Source organism: Schistocerca americana, unplaced genomic scaffold, assembly GCF_021461395.2.
Source record: "Schistocerca americana isolate TAMUIC-IGC-003095 unplaced genomic scaffold, iqSchAmer2.1 HiC_scaffold_147, whole genome shotgun sequence".
NCBI lineage: Eukaryota > Metazoa > Arthropoda > Insecta > Orthoptera > Acrididae > Schistocerca > Schistocerca americana.
In genome coordinates, this window is record NW_025725554.1 from 205,373 (window position 1) to 219,424 (window position 14,052).

Below are 14,052 nucleotides of genomic sequence, written 5' to 3' on the forward strand. Positions count from 1 at the left end.
CACTTACATTTCAGAACATGTCTTTGACACATGTCTACGAAATCACCTTCACCTTCAGATACACTTCCTTGCGACTGATGGAGACGTAGGCAAAGTTTTAAGTTGCTATTTCCATTACGTCACATTGATCAGAGAAACGGTAATTTACATCTGCAGCGGAACAAAATTACGTTCCGCCCAGCGTGGGGCTCGAACCCACGACCCTGAGATTAAGAGTCTCATGCTCTACCGACTGAGCTAGCCGGGCTGCGTCGGTGACTACGTGTCGGGTCGCACGACACACAGTTCTCGTTTCGGTGGGGTGGTCCCATACAGAATCTCTCCATGCTGCCTAATGTTTTCCTAGCGTCACACACGTCACGTACTTCAGTTTTATTTCATAATCATTTCTGAGAGGTACAGGAATTGCATGAAAACCTGCAGCGCTAGTGGTGTCAAAATTAACACACATATTTGATTTGACTCAGAAGCCGAACGGGTTACTTTCCGACGCTGTCTTAGATGCGCAAATGCCAGCCAAAACTCGCGGTGACGGCACTCAGCCGACCATTTCGCTAGATAACACCGTTCTGGCTGTGTGTGTATCAAGCTCAAGTGCATCTCCAAGCAGGAAATGGACAACAGCAACATTCAGACGATTTCGTACTGCTCAATAGCTACACTAAAACGGTGTGTTTCTTTTGCAGAATTGGAAAAACACGACCGTGACAGGATTCGAACCTGCAATCTTCGGATCCGAAGTCCGACGCCTTATCCATTAGGACACACGGTCACTGGCCGCCAAGTATTCCTTACATTCGTGTCATCTCGAAACGCTCATACCGCTGAGGAATTGTGTTTTCGTTCTACACAGCCGCTGCCTCTTGCTGCTTCCCACCCATTCGTTACATGCAAGCCTTTACGAGACCGACCAAGTAGAGATTGGGAATCAAGACCACACACTTTGTGCATTCGAAATCGAAGGCAGGGCGTCCCTCGCCGCATTTGCTACGATGGCGATTTGCTACTTCTGCAGAAGCGGCGGCGTCGACGACGACGACGACGACGCTCGCGAGAGGCTCTGTGATATTTGAAAAACACATGTAAAAAATATAATTCAGACTGCCGCCTCCCACCCTACGCTGTACCGCTTTGGAAAATGCTTTATCTGCGACATTCGCCTCAATCACATCTGAGAGTAATTCTAAATAAAACACCTGTTGCTAATTGTTCGTCGTTCCAGACACTGCTTGCTATACGGCCACGACGCGCAACTGATTTCGAAAATTCGTTTGCCTCCTGTGAGGATCGAACTCACGACCCCTGGTTTACTAGACCAGTGCTCTGCCACTGAGCTAAAGAGGCGCGGCCTAGCGGTAGTTTTGCGTACTTCGTGCTTACGCTCGTCTGGATCATCAGGCTTAAGCTGACAACACTTCATATTACCGACTAATATTTGCAGCTATGGCGCACCATTACTGCTTGGCTACACATCTCACACGTAACCGATGTGCTCTCCAACCAACACCACTTACATTTCAGAACATGTCTTTGACACATGTCTACGAAATCACCTTCACCTTCAGATACACTTCCTTGCGACTGATGGAGACGTAGGCAAAGTTTTAAGTTGCTATTTCCATTACGTCACATTGATCAGAGAAACGGTAATTTACATCTGCAGCGGAACAAAATCACGTTCCGCCCAGCGTGGGGCTCGAACCCACGACCCTGAGATTAAGAGTCTCATGCTCTACCGACTGAGCTAGCCGGGCTGCGTCGGTGACTACGTGTCGGGTCGCACGACACACAGTTCTCGTTTCGGTGGGGTGGTCCCATACAGAATCTCTCCATGCTGCCTAATGTTTTCCTAGCGTCACACACGTCACGTACTTCAGTTTTATTTCATAATCATTTCTGAGAGGTACAGGAATTGCATGAAAACCTGCAGCGCTAGTGGTGTCAAAATTAACACACATATTTGATTTGACTCAGAAGCCGAACGGGTTACTTTCCGACGCTGTCTTAGATGCGCAAATGCCAGCCAAAACTCGCGGTGACGGCACTCAGCCGACCATTTCGCTAGATAACACCGTTCTGGCTGTGTGTGTATCAAGCTCAAGTGCATCTCCAAGCAGGAAATGGACAACAGCAACATTCAGACGATTTCGTACTGCTCAATAGCTACACTAAAACGGTGTGTTTCTTTTGCAGAATTGGAAAAACACGACCGTGACAGGATTCGAACCTGCAATCTTCGGATCCGAAGTCCGACGCCTTATCCATTAGGACACACGGTCACTGGCCGCCAAGTATTCCTTACATTCGTGTCATCTCGAAACGCTCATACCGCTGAGGAATTGTGTTTTCGTTCTACACAGCCGCTGCCTCTTGCTGCTTCCCACCCATTCGTTACATGCAAGCCTTTACGAGACCGACCAAGTAGAGATTGGGAATCAAGACCACACACTTTGTGCATTCGAAATCGAAGGCAGGGCGTCCCTCGCCGCATTTGCTACGATGGCGATTTGCTACTTCTGCAGAAGCGGCGGCGTCGACGACGACGACGACGACGCTCGCGAGAGGCTCTGTGATATTTGAAAAACACATGTAAAAAATATAATTCAGACTGCCGCCTCCCACCCTACGCTGTACCGCTTTGGAAAATGCTTTATCTGCGACATTCGCCTCAATCACATCTGAGAGTAATTCTAAATAAAACACCTGTTGCTAATTGTTCGTCGTTCCAGACACTGCTTGCTATACGGCCACGACGCGCAACTGATTTCGAAAATTCGTTTGCCTCCTGTGAGGATCGAACTCACGACCCCTGGTTTACTAGACCAGTTCTCTGCCACTGAGCTAAAGAGGCGCGGCCTAGCGGTAGTTTTGCGTACTTCGTGCTTACGCTCGTCTGGATCATCAGGCTTAAGCTGACAACACTTCATATTACCGACTAATATTTGCAGCTATGGCGCACCATTACTGCTTGGCTACACATCTCACACGTAACCGATGTGCTCTCCAACCAACACCACTTACATTTCAGAACATGTCTTTGACACATGTCTACGAAATCACCTTCACCTTCAGATACACTTCCTTGCGACTGATGGAGACGTAGGCAAAGTTTTAAGTTGCTATTTCCATTACGTCACATTGATCAGAGAAACGGTAATTTACATCTGCAGCGGAACAAAATCACGTTCCGCCCAGCGTGGGGCTCGAACCCACGACCCTGAGATTAAGAGTCTCATGCTCTACCGACTGAGCTAGCCGGGCTGCGTCGGTGACTACGTGTCGGGTCGCACGACACACAGTTCTCGTTTCGGTGGGGTGGTCCCATACAGAATCTCTCCATGCTGCCTAATGTTTTCCTAGCGTCACACACGTCACGTACTTCAGTTTTATTTCATAATCATTTCTGAGAGGTACAGGAATTGCATGAAAACCTGCAGCGCTAGTGGTGTCAAAATTAACACACATATTTGATTTGACTCAGAAGCCGAACGGGTTACTTTCCGACGCTGTCTTAGATGCGCAAATGCCAGCCAAAACTCGCGGTGACGGCACTCAGCCGACCATTTCGCTAGATAACACCGTTCTGGCTGTGTGTGTATCAAGCTCAAGTGCATCTCCAAGCAGGAAATGGACAACAGCAACATTCAGACGATTTCGTACTGCTCAATAGCTACACTAAAACGGTGTGTTTCTTTTGCAGAATTGGAAAAACACGACCGTGACAGGATTCGAACCTGCAATCTTCGGATCCGAAGTCCGACGCCTTATCCATTAGGACACACGGTCACTGGCCGCCAAGTATTCCTTACATTCGTGTCATCTCGAAACGCTCATACCGCTGAGGAATTGTGTTTTCGTTCTACACAGCCGCTGCCTCTTGCTGCTTCCCACCCATTCGTTACATGCAAGCCTTTACGAGACCGACCAAGTAGAGATTGGGAATCAAGACCACACACTTTGTGCATTCGAAATCGAAGGCAGGGCGTCCCTCGCCGCATTTGCTACGATGGCGATTTGCTACTTCTGCAGAAGCGGCGGCGTCGACGACGACGACGACGACGCTCGCGAGAGGCTCTGTGATATTTGAAAAACACATGTAAAAAATATAATTCAGACTGCCGCCTCCCACCCTACGCTGTACCGCTTTGGAAAATGCTTTATCTGCGACATTCGCCTCAATCACATCTGAGAGTAATTCTAAATAAAACACCTGTTGCTAATTGTTCGTCGTTCCAGACACTGCTTGCTATACGGCCACGACGCGCAACTGATTTCGAAAATTCGTTTGCCTCCTGTGAGGATCGAACTCACGACCCCTGGTTTACTAGACCAGTGCTCTGCCACTGAGCTAAAGAGGCGCGGCCTAGCGGTAGTTTTGCGTACTTCGTGCTTACGCTCGTCTGGATCATCAGGCTTAAGCTGACAACACTTCATATTACCGACTAATATTTGCAGCTATGGCGCACCATTACTGCTTGGCTACACATCTCACACGTAACCGATGTGCTCTCCAACCAACACCACTTACATTTCAGAACATGTCTTTGACACATGTCTACGAAATCACCTTCACCTTCAGATACACTTCCTTGCGACTGATGGAGACGTAGGCAAAGTTTTAAGTTGCTATTTCCATTACGTCACATTGATCAGAGAAACGGTAATTTACATCTGCAGCGGAACAAAATCACGTTCCGCCCAGCGTGGGGCTCGAACCCACGACCCTGAGATTAAGAGTCTCATGCTCTACCGACTGAGCTAGCCGGGCTGCGTCGGTGACTACGTGTCGGGTCGCACGACACACAGTTCTCGTTTCGGTGGGGTGGTCCCATACAGAATCTCTCCATGCTGCCTAATGTTTTCCTAGCGTCACACACGTCACGTACTTCAGTTTTATTTCATAATCATTTCTGAGAGGTACAGGAATTGCATGAAAACCTGCAGCGCTAGTGGTGTCAAAATTAACACACATATTTGATTTGACTCAGAAGCCGAACGGGTTACTTTCCGACGCTGTCTTAGATGCGCAAATGCCAGCCAAAACTCGCGGTGACGGCACTCAGCCGACCATTTCGCTAGATAACACCGTTCTGGCTGTGTGTGTATCAAGCTCAAGTGCATCTCCAAGCAGGAAATGGACAACAGCAACATTCAGACGATTTCGTACTGCTCAATAGCTACACTAAAACGGTGTGTTTCTTTTGCAGAATTGGAAAAACACGACCGTGACAGGATTCGAACCTGCAATCTTCGGATCCGAAGTCCGACGCCTTATCCATTAGGACACACGGTCACTGGCCGCCAAGTATTCCTTACATTCGTGTCATCTCGAAACGCTCATACCGCTGAGGAATTGTGTTTTCGTTCTACACAGCCGCTGCCTCTTGCTGCTTCCCACCCATTCGTTACATGCAAGCCTTTACGAGACCGACCAAGTAGAGATTGGGAATCAAGACCACACACTTTGTGCATTCGAAATCGAAGGCAGGGCGTCCCTCGCCGCATTTGCTACGATGGCGATTTGCTACTTCTGCAGAAGCGGCGGCGTCGACGACGACGACGACGACGCTCGCGAGAGGCTCTGTGATATTTGAAAAACACATGTAAAAAATATAATTCAGACTGCCGCCTCCCACCCTACGCTGTACCGCTTTGGAAAATGCTTTATCTGCGACATTCGCCTCAATCACATCTGAGAGTAATTCTAAATAAAACACCTGTTGCTAATTGTTCGTCGTTCCAGACACTGCTTGCTATACGGCCACGACGCGCAACTGATTTCGAAAATTCGTTTGCCTCCTGTGAGGATCGAACTCACGACCCCTGGTTTACTAGACCAGTTCTCTGCCACTGAGCTAAAGAGGCGCGGCCTAGCGGTAGTTTTGCGTACTTCGTGCTTACGCTCGTCTGGATCATCAGGCTTAAGCTGACAACACTTCATATTACCGACTAATATTTGCAGCTATGGCGCACCATTACTGCTTGGCTACACATCTCACACGTAACCGATGTGCTCTCCAACCAACACCACTTACATTTCAGAACATGTCTTTGACACATGTCTACGAAATCACCTTCACCTTCAGATACACTTCCTTGCGACTGATGGAGACGTAGGCAAAGTTTTAAGTTGCTATTTCCATTACGTCACATTGATCAGAGAAACGGTAATTTACATCTGCAGCGGAACAAAATCACGTTCCGCCCAGCGTGGGGCTCGAACCCACGACCCTGAGATTAAGAGTCTCATGCTCTACCGACTGAGCTAGCCGGGCTGCGTCGGTGACTACGTGTCGGGTCGCACGACACACAGTTCTCGTTTCGGTGGGGTGGTCCCATACAGAATCTCTCCATGCTGCCTAATGTTTTCCTAGCGTCACACACGTCACGTACTTCAGTTTTATTTCATAATCATTTCTGAGAGGTACAGGAATTGCATGAAAACCTGCAGCGCTAGTGGTGTCAAAATTAACACACATATTTGATTTGACTCAGAAGCCGAACGGGTTACTTTCCGACGCTGTCTTAGATGCGCAAATGCCAGCCAAAACTCGCGGTGACGGCACTCAGCCGACCATTTCGCTAGATAACACCGTTCTGGCTGTGTGTGTATCAAGCTCAAGTGCATCTCCAAGCAGGAAATGGACAACAGCAACATTCAGACGATTTCGTACTGCTCAATAGCTACACTAAAACGGTGTGTTTCTTTTGCAGAATTGGAAAAACACGACCGTGACAGGATTCGAACCTGCAATCTTCGGATCCGAAGTCCGACGCCTTATCCATTAGGACACACGGTCACTGGCCGCCAAGTATTCCTTACATTCGTGTCATCTCGAAACGCTCATACCGCTGAGGAATTGTGTTTTCGTTCTACACAGCCGCTGCCTCTTGCTGCTTCCCACCCATTCGTTACATGCAAGCCTTTACGAGACCGACCAAGTAGAGATTGGGAATCAAGACCACACACTTTGTGCATTCGAAATCGAAGGCAGGGCGTCCCTCGCCGCATTTGCTACGATGGCGATTTGCTACTTCTGCAGAAGCGGCGGCGTCGACGACGACGACGACGACGCTCGCGAGAGGCTCTGTGATATTTGAAAAACACATGTAAAAAATATAATTCAGACTGCCGCCTCCCACCCTACGCTGTACCGCTTTGGAAAATGCTTTATCTGCGACATTCGCCTCAATCACATCTGAGAGTAATTCTAAATAAAACACCTGTTGCTAATTGTTCGTCGTTCCAGACACTGCTTGCTATACGGCCACGACGCGCAACTGATTTCGAAAATTCGTTTGCCTCCTGTGAGGATCGAACTCACGACCCCTGGTTTACTAGACCAGTGCTCTGCCACTGAGCTAAAGAGGCGCGGCCTAGCGGTAGTTTTGCGTACTTCGTGCTTACGCTCGTCTGGATCATCAGGCTTAAGCTGACAACACTTCATATTACCGACTAATATTTGCAGCTATGGCGCACCATTACTGCTTGGCTACACATCTCACACGTAACCGATGTGCTCTCCAACCAACACCACTTACATTTCAGAACATGTCTTTGACACATGTCTACGAAATCACCTTCACCTTCAGATACACTTCCTTGCGACTGATGGAGACGTAGGCAAAGTTTTAAGTTGCTATTTCCATTACGTCACATTGATCAGAGAAACGGTAATTTACATCTGCAGCGGAACAAAATCACGTTCCGCCCAGCGTGGGGCTCGAACCCACGACCCTGAGATTAAGAGTCTCATGCTCTACCGACTTAGCTAGCCGGGCTGCGTCGGTGACTACGTGTCGGGTCGCACGACACACAGTTCTCGTTTCGGTGGGGTGGTCCCATACAGAATCTCTCCATGCTGCCTAATGTTTTCCTAGCGTCACACACGTCACGTACTTCAGTTTTATTTCATAATCATTTCTGAGAGGTACAGGAATTGCATGAAAACCTGCAGCGCTAGTGGTGTCAAAATTAACACACATATTTGATTTGACTCAGAAGCCGAACGGGTTACTTTCCGACGCTGTCTTAGATGCGCAAATGCCAGCCAAAACTCGCGGTGACGGCACTCAGCCGACCATTTCGCTAGATAACACCGTTCTGGCTGTGTGTGTATCAAGCTCAAGTGCATCTCCAAGCAGGAAATGGACAACAGCAACATTCAGACGATTTCGTACTGCTCAATAGCTACACTAAAACGGTGTGTTTCTTTTGCAGAATTGGAAAAACACGACCGTGACAGGATTCGAACCTGCAATCTTCGGATCCGAAGTCCGACGCCTTATCCATTAGGACACACGGTCACTGGCCGCCAAGTATTCCTTACATTCGTGTCATCTCGAAACGCTCATACCGCTGAGGAATTGTGTTTTCGTTCTACACAGCCGCTGCCTCTTGCTGCTTCCCACCCATTCGTTACATGCAAGCCTTTACGAGACCGACCAAGTAGAGATTGGGAATCAAGACCACACACTTTGTGCATTCGAAATCGAAGGCAGGGCGTCCCTCGCCGCATTTGCTACGATGGCGATTTGCTACTTCTGCAGAAGCGGCGGCGTCGACGACGACGACGACGACGCTCGCGAGAGGCTCTGTGATATTTGAAAAACACATGTAAAAAATATAATTCAGACTGCCGCCTCCCACCCTACGCTGTACCGCTTTGGAAAATGCTTTATCTGCGACATTCGCCTCAATCACATCTGAGAGTAATTCTAAATAAAACACCTGTTGCTAATTGTTCGTCGTTCCAGACACTGCTTGCTATACGGCCACGACGCGCAACTGATTTCGAAAATTCGTTTGCCTCCTGTGAGGATCGAACTCACGACCCCTGGTTTACTAGACCAGTTCTCTGCCACTGAGCTAAAGAGGCGCGGCCTAGCGGTAGTTTTGCGTACTTCGTGCTTACGCTCGTCTGGATCATCAGGCTTAAGCTGACAACACTTCATATTACCGACTAATATTTGCAGCTATGGCGCACCATTACTGCTTGGCTACACATCTCACACGTAACCGATGTGCTCTCCAACCAACACCACTTACATTTCAGAACATGTCTTTGACACATGTCTACGAAATCACCTTCACCTTCAGATACACTTCCTTGCGACTGATGGAGACGTAGGCAAAGTTTTAAGTTGCTATTTCCATTACGTCACATTGATCAGAGAAACGGTAATTTACATCTGCAGCGGAACAAAATCACGTTCCGCCCAGCGTGGGGCTCGAACCCACGACCCTGAGATTAAGAGTCTCATGCTCTACCGACTGAGCTAGCCGGGCTGCGTCGGTGACTACGTGTCGGGTCGCACGACACACAGTTCTCGTTTCGGTGGGGTGGTCCCATACAGAATCTCTCCATGCTGCCTAATGTTTTCCTAGCGTCACACACGTCACGTACTTCAGTTTTATTTCATAATCATTTCTGAGAGGTACAGGAATTGCATGAAAACCTGCAGCGCTAGTGGTGTCAAAATTAACACACATATTTGATTTGACTCAGAAGCCGAACGGGTTACTTTCCGACGCTGTCTTAGATGCGCAAATGCCAGCCAAAACTCGCGGTGACGGCACTCAGCCGACCATTTCGCTAGATAACACCGTTCTGGCTGTGTGTGTATCAAGCTCAAGTGCATCTCCAAGCAGGAAATGGACAACAGCAACATTCAGACGATTTCGTACTGCTCAATAGCTACACTAAAACGGTGTGTTTCTTTTGCAGAATTGGAAAAACACGACCGTGACAGGATTCGAACCTGCAATCTTCGGATCCGAAGTCCGACGCCTTATCCATTAGGACACACGGTCACTGGCCGCCAAGTATTCCTTACATTCGTGTCATCTCGAAACGCTCATACCGCTGAGGAATTGTGTTTTCGTTCTACACAGCCGCTGCCTCTTGCTGCTTCCCACCCATTCGTTACATGCAAGCCTTTACGAGACCGACCAAGTAGAGATTGGGAATCAAGACCACACACTTTGTGCATTCGAAATCGAAGGCAGGGCGTCCCTCGCCGCATTTGCTACGATGGCGATTTGCTACTTCTGCAGAAGCGGCGGCGTCGACGACGACGACGACGACGCTCGCGAGAGGCTCTGTGATATTTGAAAAACACATGTAAAAAATATAATTCAGACTGCCGCCTCCCACCCTACGCTGTACCGCTTTGGAAAATGCTTTATCTGCGACATTCGCCTCAATCACATCTGAGAGTAATTCTAAATAAAACACCTGTTGCTAATTGTTCGTCGTTCCAGACACTGCTTGCTATACGGCCACGACGCGCAACTGATTTCGAAAATTCGTTTGCCTCCTGTGAGGATCGAACTCACGACCCCTGGTTTACTAGACCAGTGCTCTGCCACTGAGCTAAAGAGGCGCGGCCTAGCGGTAGTTTTGCGTACTTCGTGCTTACGCTCGTCTGGATCATCAGGCTTAAGCTGACAACACTTCATATTACCGACTAATATTTGCAGCTATGGCGCACCATTACTGCTTGGCTACACATCTCACACGTAACCGATGTGCTCTCCAACCAACACCACTTACATTTCAGAACATGTCTTTGACACATGTCTACGAAATCACCTTCACCTTCAGATACACTTCCTTGCGACTGATGGAGACGTAGGCAAAGTTTTAAGTTGCTATTTCCATTACGTCACATTGATCAGAGAAACGGTAATTTACATCTGCAGCGGAACAAAATCACGTTCCGCCCAGCGTGGGGCTCGAACCCACGACCCTGAGATTAAGAGTCTCATGCTCTACCGACTTAGCTAGCCGGGCTGCGTCGGTGACTACGTGTCGGGTCGCACGACACACAGTTCTCGTTTCGGTGGGGTGGTCCCATACAGAATCTCTCCATGCTGCCTAATGTTTTCCTAGCGTCACACACGTCACGTACTTCAGTTTTATTTCATAATCATTTCTGAGAGGTACAGGAATTGCATGAAAACCTGCAGCGCTAGTGGTGTCAAAATTAACACACATATTTGATTTGACTCAGAAGCCGAACGGGTTACTTTCCGACGCTGTCTTAGATGCGCAAATGCCAGCCAAAACTCGCGGTGACGGCACTCAGCCGACCATTTCGCTAGATAACACCGTTCTGGCTGTGTGTGTATCAAGCTCAAGTGCATCTCCAAGCAGGAAATGGACAACAGCAACATTCAGACGATTTCGTACTGCTCAATAGCTACACTAAAACGGTGTGTTTCTTTTGCAGAATTGGAAAAACACGACCGTGACAGGATTCGAACCTGCAATCTTCGGATCCGAAGTCCGACGCCTTATCCATTAGGCCACACGGTCACTGGCCGCCAAGTATTCCTTACATTCGTGTCATCTCGAAACGCTCATACCGCTGAGGAATTGTGTTTTCGTTCTACACAGCCGCTGCCTCTTGCTGCTTCCCACCCATTCGTTACATGCAAGCCTTTACGAGACCGACCAAGTAGAGATTGGGAATCAAGACCACACACTTTGTGCATTCGAAATCGAAGGCAGGGCGTCCCTCGCCGCATTTGCTACGATGGCGATTTGCTACTTCTGCAGAAGCGGCGGCGTCGACGACGACGACGACGACGACGCTCGCGAGAGGCTCTGTGATATTTGAAAAACACATGTAAAAAATATAATTCAGACTGCCGCCTCCCACCCTACGCTGTACCGCTTTGGAAAATGCTTTATCTGCGACATTCGCCTCAATCACATCTGAGAGTAATTCTAAATAAAACACCTGTTGCTAATTGTTCGTCGTTCCAGACACTGCTTGCTATACGGCCACGACGCGCAACTGATTTCGAAAATTCGTTTGCCTCCTGTGAGGATCGAACTCACGACCCCTGGTTTACTAGACCAGTGCTCTGCCACTGAGCTAAAGAGGCGCGGCCTAGCGGTAGTTTTGCGTACTTCGTGCTTACGCTCGTCTGGATCATCAGGCTTAAGCTGACAACACTTCATATTACCGACTAATATTTGCAGCTATGGCGCACCATTACTGCTTGGCTACACATCTCACACGTAACCGATGTGCTCTCCAACCAACACCACTTACATTTCAGAACATGTCTTTGACACATGTCTACGAAATCACCTTCACCTTCAGATACACTTCCTTGCGACTGATGGAGACGTAGGCAAAGTTTTAAGTTGCTATTTCCAATACGTCACATTGATCAGAGAGACGGTAATTTACATCTGCAGCGGAACAAAATCACGTTCCGCCCAGCGTGGGGCTCGAACCCACGACCCTGAGATTAAGAGTCTCATGCTCTACCGACTGAGCTAGCCGGGCTGCGTCGGTGACTACGTGTCGGGTCGCACGACACACAGTTCTCGTTTCGGTGGAGTGGTCCCATACAGAATCTCTCCATGCTGCCTAATGTTTTCTAGCGTCACACACGTCACGTACTTCAGTTTTATTTCATAATCATTTCTGAGAGGTACAGGAATTGCATGAAAACCTGCAGCGCTAGTGGTGTCAAAATTAACACACATATTTGATTTGACTCAGAAGCCGAACGGGTTACTTTCCGACGCTGTCTTAGATGCGCAAATGCCAGCCAAAACTCGCGGTGACGGCACTCAGCCGACCATTTCGCTAGATAACACCGTTCTGGCTGTGTGTGTATCAAGCTCAAGTGCATCTCCAAGCAGGAAATGGACAACAGCAACATTCAGACGATTTCGTACTGCTCAATAGCTACACTAAAACGGTGTGTTTCTTTTGCAGAATTGGAAAAACACGACCGTGACAGGATTCGAACCTGCAATCTTCGGATCCGAAGTCCGACGCCTTATCCATTTGGCCACACGGTCACTGGCCGCCAAGTATTCCTTACATTCGTGTCATCTCGAAACGCTCATACCGCTGAGGAATTGTGTTTTCGTTCTACACAGCCGCTGCCTCTTGCTGCTTCCCACCCATTCGTTACATGCAAGCCTTTACGAGACCGACCAAGTAGAGATTGGGAATCAAGACCACACACTTTGTGCATTCGAAATCGAAGGCAGGGCGTCCCTCGCCGCATTTGCTACGATGGCGATTTGCTACTTCTGCAGAAGCGGCGGCGTCGACGACGACGACGACGACGCTCGCGAGAGGCTCTGTGATATTTGAAAAACACATGTAAAAAATATAATTCAGACTGCCGCCTCCCACCCTACGCTGTACCGCTTTGGAAAATGCTTTATCTGCGACATTCGCCTCAATCACATCTGAGAGTAATTCTAAATAAAACACCTGTTGCTAATTGTTCGTCGTTCCAGACACTGCTTGCTATACGGCCACGACGCGCAACTGATTTCGAAAATTCGTTTGCCTCCTGTGAGGATCGAACTCACGACCCCTGGTTTACTAGACCAGTGCTCTGCCACTGAGCTAAAGAGGCGCGGCCTAGTGGTAGTTTTGCGTACTTCGTGCTTACGCTCGTCTGGATCATCAGGCTTAAGCTGACAACACTTCATATTACCGACTAATATTTGCAGCTATGGCGCACCATTACTGCTTGGCTACACATCTCACACGTAACCGATGTGCTCTCCAACCAACACCACTTACATTTCAGAACATGTCTTTGACACATGTCTACGAAATCACCTTCACCTTCAGATACACTTCCTTGCGACTGATGGAGACGTAGGCAAAGTTTTAAGTTGCTATTTCCATTACGTCACATTGATCAGAGAAACGGTAATTTACATCTGCAGCGGAACAAAATCACGTTCCGCCCAGCGTGGGGCTCGAACCCACGACCCTGAGATTAAGAGTCTCATGCTCTACCGACTGAGCTAGCCGGGCTGCGTTGGTGACTACGTGTCGGGTCGCACGACACACAGTTCTCGTTTCGGTGGGGTGGTCCCATACAGAATCTCTCCATGCTGCCTAATGTTTTCCTAGCGTCACACACGTCACGTACTTCAGTTTTATTTCATAATCATTTCTGAGAGGTACAGGAATTGCATGAAAACCTGCAGCGCTAGTGGTGTCAAAATTAACACACATATTTGATTTGACTCAGAAGCCGAACGGGTTACTTTC

At 48.5% G+C, this 14,052-nt stretch overlaps 28 non-coding genes across 28 annotated transcripts; all 28 read right to left on the minus strand.

Moving 5' to 3' along the window:
* Positions 1 to 174: 174 nt before the first annotated feature.
* On the minus strand, positions 175 to 247 carry Trnak-cuu. The gene has a single exon. It is a non-coding gene; the product is annotated as a tRNA-Lys (tRNA).
* Positions 248 to 699: 452 nt separating this feature from the next.
* Trnar-ucg lies at positions 700 to 772 on the minus strand. Its single transcript has one exon. It is a non-coding gene; the product is annotated as a tRNA-Arg (tRNA).
* Positions 773 to 1,272: 500 nt separating this feature from the next.
* Trnat-agu lies at positions 1,273 to 1,344 on the minus strand. The gene has a single exon. It is a non-coding gene; the product is annotated as a tRNA-Thr (tRNA).
* Positions 1,345 to 1,681: 337 nt separating this feature from the next.
* On the minus strand, positions 1,682 to 1,754 carry Trnak-cuu. The gene has a single exon. It is a non-coding gene; the product is annotated as a tRNA-Lys (tRNA).
* Positions 1,755 to 2,206: 452 nt separating this feature from the next.
* Trnar-ucg lies at positions 2,207 to 2,279 on the minus strand. Its single transcript has one exon. It is a non-coding gene; the product is annotated as a tRNA-Arg (tRNA).
* A 500-nt stretch (positions 2,280 to 2,779) lies between these two features.
* Positions 2,780 to 2,851, minus strand: Trnat-agu. The gene has a single exon. It is a non-coding gene; the product is annotated as a tRNA-Thr (tRNA).
* A 337-nt stretch (positions 2,852 to 3,188) lies between these two features.
* Positions 3,189 to 3,261, minus strand: Trnak-cuu. The gene has a single exon. It is a non-coding gene; the product is annotated as a tRNA-Lys (tRNA).
* A 452-nt stretch (positions 3,262 to 3,713) lies between these two features.
* On the minus strand, positions 3,714 to 3,786 carry Trnar-ucg. Its single transcript has one exon. It is a non-coding gene; the product is annotated as a tRNA-Arg (tRNA).
* A 500-nt stretch (positions 3,787 to 4,286) lies between these two features.
* Positions 4,287 to 4,358, minus strand: Trnat-agu. The gene has a single exon. It is a non-coding gene; the product is annotated as a tRNA-Thr (tRNA).
* A 337-nt stretch (positions 4,359 to 4,695) lies between these two features.
* Positions 4,696 to 4,768, minus strand: Trnak-cuu. The gene has a single exon. It is a non-coding gene; the product is annotated as a tRNA-Lys (tRNA).
* A 452-nt stretch (positions 4,769 to 5,220) lies between these two features.
* On the minus strand, positions 5,221 to 5,293 carry Trnar-ucg. The gene has a single exon. It is a non-coding gene; the product is annotated as a tRNA-Arg (tRNA).
* A 500-nt stretch (positions 5,294 to 5,793) lies between these two features.
* Trnat-agu lies at positions 5,794 to 5,865 on the minus strand. Its single transcript has one exon. It is a non-coding gene; the product is annotated as a tRNA-Thr (tRNA).
* A 337-nt stretch (positions 5,866 to 6,202) lies between these two features.
* On the minus strand, positions 6,203 to 6,275 carry Trnak-cuu. Its single transcript has one exon. It is a non-coding gene; the product is annotated as a tRNA-Lys (tRNA).
* Positions 6,276 to 6,727: 452 nt separating this feature from the next.
* Trnar-ucg lies at positions 6,728 to 6,800 on the minus strand. Its single transcript has one exon. It is a non-coding gene; the product is annotated as a tRNA-Arg (tRNA).
* A 500-nt stretch (positions 6,801 to 7,300) lies between these two features.
* Trnat-agu lies at positions 7,301 to 7,372 on the minus strand. Its single transcript has one exon. It is a non-coding gene; the product is annotated as a tRNA-Thr (tRNA).
* Positions 7,373 to 7,709: 337 nt separating this feature from the next.
* Positions 7,710 to 7,782, minus strand: Trnak-cuu. The gene has a single exon. It is a non-coding gene; the product is annotated as a tRNA-Lys (tRNA).
* A 452-nt stretch (positions 7,783 to 8,234) lies between these two features.
* Positions 8,235 to 8,307, minus strand: Trnar-ucg. Its single transcript has one exon. It is a non-coding gene; the product is annotated as a tRNA-Arg (tRNA).
* A 500-nt stretch (positions 8,308 to 8,807) lies between these two features.
* Trnat-agu lies at positions 8,808 to 8,879 on the minus strand. The gene has a single exon. It is a non-coding gene; the product is annotated as a tRNA-Thr (tRNA).
* Positions 8,880 to 9,216: 337 nt separating this feature from the next.
* Positions 9,217 to 9,289, minus strand: Trnak-cuu. Its single transcript has one exon. It is a non-coding gene; the product is annotated as a tRNA-Lys (tRNA).
* A 452-nt stretch (positions 9,290 to 9,741) lies between these two features.
* On the minus strand, positions 9,742 to 9,814 carry Trnar-ucg. The gene has a single exon. It is a non-coding gene; the product is annotated as a tRNA-Arg (tRNA).
* Positions 9,815 to 10,314: 500 nt separating this feature from the next.
* Positions 10,315 to 10,386, minus strand: Trnat-agu. The gene has a single exon. It is a non-coding gene; the product is annotated as a tRNA-Thr (tRNA).
* Positions 10,387 to 10,723: 337 nt separating this feature from the next.
* Trnak-cuu lies at positions 10,724 to 10,796 on the minus strand. Its single transcript has one exon. It is a non-coding gene; the product is annotated as a tRNA-Lys (tRNA).
* A 452-nt stretch (positions 10,797 to 11,248) lies between these two features.
* On the minus strand, positions 11,249 to 11,321 carry Trnar-ucg. Its single transcript has one exon. It is a non-coding gene; the product is annotated as a tRNA-Arg (tRNA).
* A 503-nt stretch (positions 11,322 to 11,824) lies between these two features.
* Trnat-agu lies at positions 11,825 to 11,896 on the minus strand. Its single transcript has one exon. It is a non-coding gene; the product is annotated as a tRNA-Thr (tRNA).
* Positions 11,897 to 12,233: 337 nt separating this feature from the next.
* On the minus strand, positions 12,234 to 12,306 carry Trnak-cuu. Its single transcript has one exon. It is a non-coding gene; the product is annotated as a tRNA-Lys (tRNA).
* A 451-nt stretch (positions 12,307 to 12,757) lies between these two features.
* Trnar-ucg lies at positions 12,758 to 12,830 on the minus strand. The gene has a single exon. It is a non-coding gene; the product is annotated as a tRNA-Arg (tRNA).
* A 500-nt stretch (positions 12,831 to 13,330) lies between these two features.
* Positions 13,331 to 13,402, minus strand: Trnat-agu. The gene has a single exon. It is a non-coding gene; the product is annotated as a tRNA-Thr (tRNA).
* A 337-nt stretch (positions 13,403 to 13,739) lies between these two features.
* Trnak-cuu lies at positions 13,740 to 13,812 on the minus strand. The gene has a single exon. It is a non-coding gene; the product is annotated as a tRNA-Lys (tRNA).
* Between the last annotated feature and the right edge of the window lie 240 nt (positions 13,813 to 14,052).